At 58.2% G+C, this 10,203-nt stretch overlaps 1 long non-coding RNA gene across 1 annotated transcript; it reads right to left on the reverse strand.

Moving 5' to 3' along the window:
• Positions 1 to 7,532: 7,532 nt before the first annotated feature.
• Positions 7,533 to 9,732, reverse strand: LOC139437605 (uncharacterized). The gene is made up of 2 exons (XR_011647458.1): positions 9,688 to 9,732; positions 7,533 to 9,009 (listed from the first exon to the last, which is right to left on the reverse strand). It is a non-coding gene; the product is annotated as an uncharacterized lncRNA (long non-coding RNA).
• Positions 9,733 to 10,203: the final 471 nt, after the last annotated feature.

Genomic DNA, 10,203 nt, shown 5'->3' on the forward strand with positions numbered 1-10,203 from the left:
CTCCTTAAACAGAGCTGCCCTAGCACGGCGATGCCTTTTGATATTTATTTATTTCTCCCACACTCAATTTTCTGCTTGCTGTGTCCATCCACTCTGTGTTCTTCTGTGTCTGCTTCTTCTCCTTAGGCAGCTCTGGGAACTGATCCTGGGACCTTCCAGAGTGGGAGAGAGGCTCTCATTCTCTTGCGCCACCACAGCTCCCTGGTCTGCTGCGTCTCTTATTGTCTCTCCTCCGTGGCTCTTTTTGTTGTGTCATCTTGCTGTGCCAGCTCTCCATGCCGGCCACAACTCCTGCATGGGGCAGCTCTCTGCATGGGCCAGCACCCCGCAGGGGTCAGCTCACCACACAGGCCAGCTCGCCTTCACCAGGAGACCCCAGGTATCCAACCCATATTGTAGATGGGAGCCCAATCTCTTGAGCCACGTCTGCTTCCCTAACCCGGTGATTTCTACCCGAGAACTCTCCATCTCCCCCTCACGGGGGGCCAGCCGCGCATCTGTGACCGCAGGCAAGGGTGATGACAGCCACAGAGAAATTCTTCCCGAAATCTCCCCAGCCTCCTGCCCCACCATGGAGGGCCTCACGCACCAGCAATGAGCGTCTCTGGAATCTTCAGGCCACACCTGGTGGAGTAGGCATGCCAGCCTCCAGGGAACAGATGGAGCCAGGTGCTGGGAACAGGCAGCCAACCTTTGCTATAACAAAAGGCTCATCCCTCTGAAACACCAGCTCCTGAAAGCATCAGGCAGGGTAAGGCTGGGCAGTCTGCTTTCCAGGGCTGTGGTTGTGCATGTCGGGGTCTGAGGCTCTCAGCTGCGCATCTCCGGGAACAGGATGTGGCCTCTGAGCCTGTGCCTCTGGACTCATCACTGTCCCAGACTGGACGTAACTGTGACCCCACCTGGGTCATCCAGGTCCATCACTGTGCCGTGAATAATTATGCCTGGTCCTGGAATTATGAGCAATTGCACTTGGGTTGTTTCAAATCCTTACTGTCCTGGTGAGTGTTTCCTGCCATTGCGAATGTACCTTTCCACAGGGGCGATATTCAGAATATTTAACAACTTACACGGCACCCACCAGTCGGAACAGACACCAGCGGGGACCAGTGGCACGGCGATTCCCGCGCATTTCAGCTGGTTTGTACGTGGCTGATTGAGCGGTCTCTATTTGGTGACGTCTAATCGTGACAGTGCTTTATTTTTTTCCAGTTCCTTGGCGAAAGCCCTTCCCTGTCACTTATTGATGTCTCGATAGGGTCCCCTGGCTCTCTGGGCACTCTCAGTCCAGCCCCCAGGCTCACATCCAGCTTCAACCCGGAGCAGGAGAGAGGAAGTGTGCTCCTCTCCTCCACTCCCACCACCCACGCTCGCTTCTGGAATCAGGAGAGCCAGGAGAGATGCCCTCCTCCGTGGCTGCCCCCTGCGGCCCTGGGGCCGTGCTCATGGACCACTGGCGGTGCCTGCCCTATGGTCTTGAAGGGTAGATGGTGCCGGGGGGTTCGTGGGGCTGGCCAGCTTCACCATAGCTCCCTCCATCGCTGAAGGCAGCTCCCTTAGGCTCCTCCAGCAGCCCCCACGCCCCCTGAAGGTGTCGTTGAACCACGGCAGCCCCCACAGCTCCTGTGTCCTAATATCTGCTCCTTCCCAGGGAGGAGCAGGGACCACTGGGGGCCCCTTTCTGGTCTTCAGAAGACTCCAAGGGCCCGTCTCCCCATTCTCACCCTCTTCCTCCAAGGCATACCCCCACCCCAGGCCCTGATCTTGCCGTCACCCCACCGCCTTCAGAAATCCCCAGGGACCAGGCTGTCAGGTCAATCTTGAAAGCCTGGGGGTCACAGGGACCATCCCCCAAGCTCGCTCTCTTACTTCAGGCTGAGATGCCAGCACCCACCAAGCAATTCTCCTGGAGACCTTGCCCACCTGGCTTTGGGGAGAGAGTGGGCAGCAGAAAGGAAATCTCCTGGCCACGAGCGCTGCCCTCCTGTCATCCTGAACCCTGTCTTCTTTAATGGAAACGGAAGCTGGAGGCGGCGGGGAGGGGGCACCAGGGGCAGAGGCTGACATTGGAGGTCAAGGCTTGCTCTTCCTTGATGGAAGACTGGCCTCCATGGTGGACAAGCTGCTTCTTTGGAATGTGCTGTCCTCAGCCTGAGCCGACAGTTGGGGGACAACTGGGAGACGCCATTCCCACCCAGCCCCTGTGGCTATGTCATCCGTTCCTCTGTCTGAAATGGTTTCCCTACTGAGCCTGCTCCCTGTTGCTGACCCCTGCCTGTGTCTGCGAGTCCATCTCAGTTCTCTGTCTGTGACCATGTTCATCTGTCCAGATGACGAGGGGCTCTCTTTGTGCCTGCACCCATGGCTCAGGGCCCACGAAGGGGCATGGGTGGCGGCACGTCCAGTCCCCGGGCTGCACTAGCCTGCCTGGCGGTCTGGGGCTCAGCCTCGGAGGCTGCGGACTGTGCTTTATGCAAACGCTGTCCTGGCATCTGGCCTGGGACAGCCGTGACTGTCGCTCCTTGCATCCACGTGTCCTTCCCACGCCCATCTCTTTGTGTGTGGCAGTGGCCTGCCTCGAGGCTGAGGGGTGTCCTGGAGGGAAGGAAGGGGCGCTGACTCCAGCCTCCCCACGGGTCCAGCTCCCAGGCATGTCTCTGTCCCAGGCTGCCTTGTCAAGCACCACCGTCCCTTCCTCCATCTCCCAGCCCAGCAGCCAGAACAGAACTGGGCACACTGGGCCGACACTAAAGAAAATCCCAAGAAGGTGCTTGCAGGCCCCAGGTACCTCTCAAAGGCCGGCCCGTGACAGCCTTCTCCCTGCCTTCCCCTAGGAGGTGGAGGTGCCATCGCAAGCCCGGCTTGAAGCCTGAGTCAGCCTGTTTGATCACATCCCCGGAGTCCAGGCTTCCCACCGGGGGTTGTCGTGAGGATTACCGAAGACGATGGCAGGGCTCGGGAAGGCTGGTTCCTGCACTCAGAGCCCCTGGGAGGGGCGGGGTCTGGGGGCATCCGCCTGCCCTAGGCGGAGGGACTCTGCCTGTTACGTGAACTGGGGAAAGGAAGATGCTTCTGACAGCTGGATGCTTCCGCACCTGCAGCACCATCCTAGACACGACATTTGTGCCCCCCAGTCTGGCCTATGGAACCCATGGGGAGGGGGTATATTTGCAGGTTCCCATCTGCTCTGGACAACCTTCTCTGGTGCTGAAGAGATGAGCTTGTGACTCACGGACACCCCCAGCCATCTCAGCCAGGAACAGAGATGGGGCTTCCCCAGAAAGAACTGTCTAATGGCACGGGGATGGTGACATCCACGGGAGACCACCAGGCTTCTGAGAATGCCACACTCACAGAAATGCCGCCAGCTGGGAATGGAATGCACGGAGATGGACAAGGAAGGAAGGCTCTCAGACCCCCAAAAACAGGCGGCTCCATCAGCTCTCCTGCAGACACACGCCCCGCCTCCCTTCAAGAAGAAGAAAGAAATGACCCAGGGAAGCGGACTTGACCCAGTGGTTAGGGCGTCCATCTACCACATGGGAGGTCCGCGGTTCAAACCCTGGGCCTCCTTGACCCGTGTGGAACTGGCCCATGCACAGTGCTGATGCGTGCAAGGAGTGCCGTGCCACACAGGGGCGTCCCCCACATAGGGGAGCCCCATACGCAAGGAGTACGCCCTATAAGGAGAGCCGCCCAGCGTGAAAGAAAGTGCAGCCTGCCCAGGAGTGGAACTGCACACACAGAGAGCTGACACAAGATGACACAACAAAAAGAAACACAGATCCCCGTGCCACTGACAACAACAGAAGCAGACAAAGAAGACGCAGCAAATAGACACAGAGAACAGACAACCGGGGCTGGGGGGAGAGAAATAAATAAATAAACAAATCTTTAAAAAAAAAGAAAAAAGAAATGACCCAGAGGGCAGGGCTGGGTGGTGAGCGAGGAAGACTGCTCCCAGCCCTGAAGCCTTGTGGAATTTGGAGTCGGAAAGTGCTTGGGACCAGCGACTCCTCTCTTCATCCATTTTCTCCCTTCTTGGAGTAAGAGTGTCACCCTACCATTGTGTTTTGGAAGCAGATAACTGGTTTTCTAACTTCACAGGTTCACAGATAGAGGAATTTTGCCCCAAGGTGGGTCATATCCAGACCCACACTTATACCAGTTCTGATGATTTATATAAGGAGATTTGGGACTTTTGAGCAGATGGTATATAGAGATTTGGGACTTGAGTTGATACTACCATGGGGTGAAACTTGTAGGGACACTGGAACAGGGTGAATGTATTTTGCACGTGGGATGATCATGAATCTTTTGGGAGCCAGAGGGTGGGCCTTAGTTGGCTGAATAATGGTCTCCAGAGGTGTCAGGTTACAACCCCTGGAACCTGAGAATGTCACCTCATATAGCAAAATGGTCTCATAACGTGAGTAAGGGACAGAGCTTGGGGTAGAGAGATCATCCTGTCTTACCCAAGTGGCCCTAACTGCAGTCACAGCCGTCCTTATATGGCAGTCAGGTGGAGATGTGACATACGCAGAGAAGGTGGTGTGACAGAGCACAGAGAGGCTTGAAGATGCTGACCTGACGAGTGGAGCGCTGCGGCCACAGGCCACAGGATGCTGGCAGCCACCAGAAGGGGGAAGAGGCAAGGAGCTCATTCTCCCCAGGACCTCCAAAGGGGGGGTGAGCGGGCAACACTGATCGCCACCGAGCGATACCGAGAGAGAGTTCATTTCCGTTGTTTTAAGCCACCAACTTTGTGGTGATTTGTTCTGGCTGTCATAGGAACCTAATACGCCGCCCCAAAACGCATTTTCTCATAAAACAACCTGCTCCCCTCCTGTCTCAGGAGTGGCCGGATGACCAAGCTGGTGGAGACAGCTTCCAATACCCAGCACATAACTGACCCGAGAACAGACATGCTTTCACGGGGCCCCTGGGAGCTTCCCAAGAGGACCTGGTGGAAAAAGCTTGTGCGACTGTAAGGCTCTCAGCCTGGAGCTACCTCTACCCCTGGTTCCACCTCATGGGAACAACCAGTCTGAAGGAATGTCGCTCCCACACAGCAAGAAGTAGAGAAGGGAGGCGGGATGGCGGGAGAGCTCCCGAGGCCGGGTCGGTGCTGCCCCTCTTCTACTAAAGCGATTGCCCTGGGATCCTGCCACGTTCAACCAAGACCCCTGCTGTACGGTCTCATCCTCCCAAACAACTTCATCTCACACTGCCCCTACCCCTGCTTTCCATAGCACCCGAGGCAGCCGCAAGGGAGTTCAGTCTAGTAAGCGTTTACCAGGCTTTGCACTGTTCTGGGATTTTTTTTTCCGAACTTTTTTCATGCTGGGCGGCTCTCCTTACGGGGCGCACTCCTTGCGCGTGGGGCTCCCCTACGCGGGGGACACCCCTGCGTGGCAGGGCACTCCTTGCGCGCATCAGCACTGCGCGTGGGCCAGCTGCACACAGGTCAAGGAGGCCCGGGGTTTGAACCCTGGACCTCCCAGGTGGTAGGTGGACGCCCTATCCGTTGAACCAAGTCTGCTTCTCCATTGTGGGGCTTTGAGTGCAAGGAGGAAGAGAGAAAGGAAAAAGGAAAGGAGAGAGAAAGATGGGAAGGAGGGAAGGAGGGAGGGAGGGAGGGAGGGAGGGAGGGAGGGAGGGAGGGAGGGAGGGAAGGAGGGAAGGAGGGAGGGAGGGAGGGAGGGAGGGAAAGCCCTTGCTGACAAAGGGCCTTGGCATGAGCCTTCGAGAGTGCGTGAGATGTTGGCAGGAGAGGGCTGCCCAGGCAGAGGGGCCGGCTTGTGCACGGGCACCAGGGTGGGCAGGCGGCCGGCGGGCAGCCCAGCCTGGGCTGGGGCTGGAGCAGACACAGGCAGGAGGGCAGGGCCAGAAAGAGGAGGCCCCGTCTGCCCTGGGCCCACGCTTGGACTCAACCCTGAAAACCACGGGGAGTCCCCGAAGGGGTGAAGCAAGCGAGGTGGGCCGCAGACGAGATGCGCCCAGAGCTGCTTGGAGGCTGGGGGGACAGCGGCAAGCAGGCGATGGCGCCGGTCAGGCCAGAGCCCGGCAGGGAAGTGGGAGGGAGAAGCCAGAGCCCAGACCTCAACGCAGGCCACCTCCGCTGCTCAGGCCCCGGTCCAGGCGCGTCCCACCCCCCTCCACGCGGCGCCCCTGAGGGTCCCTCCCCAGGGCCGCCCCCCCCCCCACCCCCCCCCCCCCTGTTTACTCAAGGCCGGCCTCAGGGGCGGCTTTCCCTGACTCGTGTCGCTGTCCCGGTTGTCCCTTCTCTGAACTCAGACCATCCCCAGAATACAAAAATTCAGATCCTAAAGCTGCCCCAGCTGCCGCTCCAGTCTAGGAGTCCAGACTCCGTGTGTGTGCACATGTGCATGGATGTGCATGTGCGTGCAAGGCACGTGTGCCCGTGCGTGTGTGTGTGTGCAGCTGCGGTGTCGTGGGGGGGGAGGGCGCAGGTAGGCGTGGCTGTTGGAAGGCCTCCCCCTACGGTCTGTGTGGCTACGGGTGCCAGCAGCCTGTCCACGCGCAGGCCCTGGGCCCACTCTGAACCAGTGGCCCTGCTCACGTGGGCAGAGGAGGGGCAGCCACCGGGAAGCCACTTCAAAGAGGAGATTTTTCATCCTCTTCCACTCCTCTCCTTTAAATTAAAAAAAAAAAACAACAACAGGTAATATGGCTCTTCCCTTCCTTTAGTTTACAAAGATTTTATTCCTAAGTGAATTATGAATAATTAAAACTCAACTCCATTTGTTCTAGATTGTTTTTAATTGAAAAAATTAAAGATGCATGTGCTGCCAGCTCCACGGTGGCCCTGGGAGGAGCCGGTGGGCTGCTCGGGGGCGGCGGGAGGGGCCTCCCGGGCCCACTGCCAGCCCTGCCTCTGAGCTGGGCCCTGGCAAACCCGTGGGAGCACTTCCCTGGCCTCACCACTTCGCACCAACAACACGTATGGCTTAAAGTCATTTCTTGCCTTAATGCACGTTTCTCCCTTGCCCATTTGAAAACAGGAGCTGAAAGGACGGCACTAATCCTTCGGGAAACAGGGAGAGCCACCCTGGCTTCTCCAGGGTGCGCTCAGGGCGGTCCAGGCTCCCGGATGCCAGCGTGGCCCGCTGGATATGCAGGGCAGGGACCTCCGAGTCCAGAGTCCACTGGCCAGGCCTTCCCACTGCCCACCTGCACCGCCCCCAGCCAACGGGCACACACCTGGAGCTCATCAGAGCAAGGTCCACGTCTCTCCTCTAGAAACTGGGCCCACCCCCCCCACCTCCCCCCCACCCCCCCCCACCTCCCACCAGCCTCCCACACCCCCGCTGACTCTGAAGTTCTCTCTGTCCTTGTCTCCTTGGGCTCATCAGGGCCCACTCTGCCTGCACAGCACACGACGGGTTTGTTGAATGCACGAGTTGTGCTCAGAGTCTGCGTTAACTCCCACGGAAGCCGAGGCAGAGTTAAGTTCTGTATTAGGCAGGGAAGGTTAACTGCAGTAACAAACAGGCCCATAGCTCAGTGGCTTGATGCAATCAGCATTTATTTCTCAATGACACTCACACAACAGCCCATTGCTCTCCTCAAGCAGCCACTCGGAGTTCCAGGGTCCTTTCTCCTGGCAGGGCTCCCTGTCCCCCCTTGCTAGCTCTCAGAGCAGTCACCACTTAGCCAGTGGCCAGAGGAGGAGAGCGGAGCATCTGTGCGCTGTGCTCTGCCACTGTCTCTGCCCTCTCCTCCCGGTGAGAAGCCTCTCGCCAAGGCCCCCAGGGAGCTCTTTCCTGGTCTCCCCGACCTGGCCTGTTCAGAAGGAGTTTTTGCCATGCCTGCTCTCCTAGGAATTCTTAAGAATGACCTCCAGGGAAGTGGTTGTGGCTCAACTGATAGTGTCTGCCTACCACGTGGGAGGTCCAGGGTTCAAACCCAGGGCCTCCTGACCCATGTGGTGAGCTGGCCCATGTGCAGTGCTGATGTGCACAAGGAGTGCTGTGCCTCGCAGAGGTGTCCACCACATAGAGGTGCCCGATGCACAAGGAGTGTGCCCCGTAAGGAGAGCCGCCCAGTGCGAAAAATGTGCAGCCCGCCCAGGAGTGGCACCGCACACACGGAGAGCTGATGCAGCAAGATGACGCAACAAAAAGAGACACAGATTCCCAGTGCTGCTCACATGAATGCAAGCAGATGCAAAAGAACACACACCGAATGAACACAGAGACCAGACAACAGGGGGGAAGGGGAGAGAAATAAAATAAGTCTTAAAAAATGGCCTCCATGCTTCGTTCCTGTCAATGAGGGGTTCTCCAGCACGTGCCATCTTAGTGACCTTCCCTTGGTGTGAGCTGAGCTCCTGGGCTCTGAAGGGGACAAGCTGATGGGCTCAGGCCTCCCTTGTGGCTCGTGTTCCAACCCCTGGGGCCGATGCCCCTTTCCTTAGCAGGCCCTCCCTCCGACAGAGACCAAAGTGTCACAGCAAAGGGAGGCAGCCCATTCCCGCACAGGCACATGATGGGCGGGCCCCTGAGCACGGCCAGTTCCCCAGAACCACTGTCCAGAGGGCAATTTTCTTCCCTGTTCACTTCCAGCGGTCCAAGGGATGGAGCTGAGAACGCACATCCAGAGCCCAGGCAGAGCCCCGTCCTCCTCCTGCTCGTCCCCGTGGTTGGTGAGCAGTTCCTGCGTGGGGCTGTGCCTTGCTGTGAGCTCTGCTTCATGCATTTCCCTCCCCACCCCCGTGACGGTCCCCTGAGCCAATTTCTTTTGCAATAAGTTAAACATGTTCGTTGAACACAGAGCTGCTCACTGCGAGGGGCCTGCATGGCACATAAAACCATCCGCCATGTGTTTTCTTCATTAAAACAGGCCTTAACTTCCCCACTTCCTTCTTCCCCTCAGTCGGGCTGGATCACATGGAAATAAAAGTGCGGCCTCCTCTCGGTTCAGGCACCAGTAAACCTCAGCCTCAGACAGCTCGGGGACGCGGAGGATGGCAGAGCCGGCCAGAGCCTGGGGAAAAGCAGGCGGCGGGAGAACCGAGGCGGGGGGCACGGCCCGTGCTCCCGGCAGCCTCCCCTGGCATCGGGTTTTCGGTGTTTGGCAGCCCGGGAAGGTGCCTTCGAGGTGCTCCGCCACGAGCACGGCGCACGTGACAGGCAGCGGGAAGGACCCTGGGAATTGACTCCCTGCACCTGCGCCTGCACCTGCGCCTGCACCTGAGCCGGGTGGCCAGGTGCTGACGGGAGCACACACTGACTCCTCCCCGCCATGCCCTGCTACCTCCCACAGGGACCCCTGGAGGGGCTCCCTCCGAGTCCCCCCCCGCCTCTCACGTGGACAGTGCCATCCCCCCCCCGGGAGGCTCACTCGGGGACGCCACAGCTCTGGACGCGGTGCTCCTAAGGAAGGCTCTGGAAGCACCTCCCGCCCCCTTCGGGGCAGTGGGCCCGCTCTCTGTTTTTTCAGAGCCGTGGAGGGTGGCAAGGGGTGGCTTTGGGAACAATCTGTAGCCTTTGGTACAAACCTGTCACTTAGCTAATTATGATAGAATCTGAATCATATGCAAGGTGGCATCAATTCAAATACTCCTGGCAAGGGTCGAATCCACCAACACCCACTGAAGGTATATGGTGCAATCAGCCCCCTAAGAATAGCGGGGTGGGGACAGAGATGAAGATATGGCTGTACCTTCAAAGGGCTCAGCCCGCTGGCGGATGAGACCCACACCTGAAAAATGAGGAGAAATAAGAATGAACCAAGGGGGAAGCGGACTTGGCCCAGTGGTTAGGGCGTCCGTCTACCACATGGGAGGTCTGCGGTTCAAACCCCAGGCCTCCTTGACCCGTGTGCAGCTGGCCCATGCGCAGTGCTGATGCGCACAAGGAGTGCCCTGCCATGCAGGGGTGTCCCCCGCGTAGGGGAGCCCCACGTGCAAGGAGTGCAAACTGTAAGGAGAGCCGCCCAGTGCGAAAGAAAGTGCAGCCTGCCCAGGAATGGTGCTGCACACACAGAGAAGTGACACAACAAGATGATGCCAACAAAAAGAAACACAGATTCCTGTGCTGCTGACAACAACAGAAGCGGACAAAGAAGAACACGCAGCAAATAGACACAGAGAATAGACAACGGGGTCAGGGGGGAAGGGGAGAGAAATAAATAAACAAATCTTTAAAGAAAAAAAAAAGAGTGAACCAAGGGAAAATG

Source organism: Dasypus novemcinctus, chromosome 25 (genome assembly GCF_030445035.2).
Source record: "Dasypus novemcinctus isolate mDasNov1 chromosome 25, mDasNov1.1.hap2, whole genome shotgun sequence".
NCBI lineage: Eukaryota > Metazoa > Chordata > Mammalia > Cingulata > Dasypodidae > Dasypus > Dasypus novemcinctus.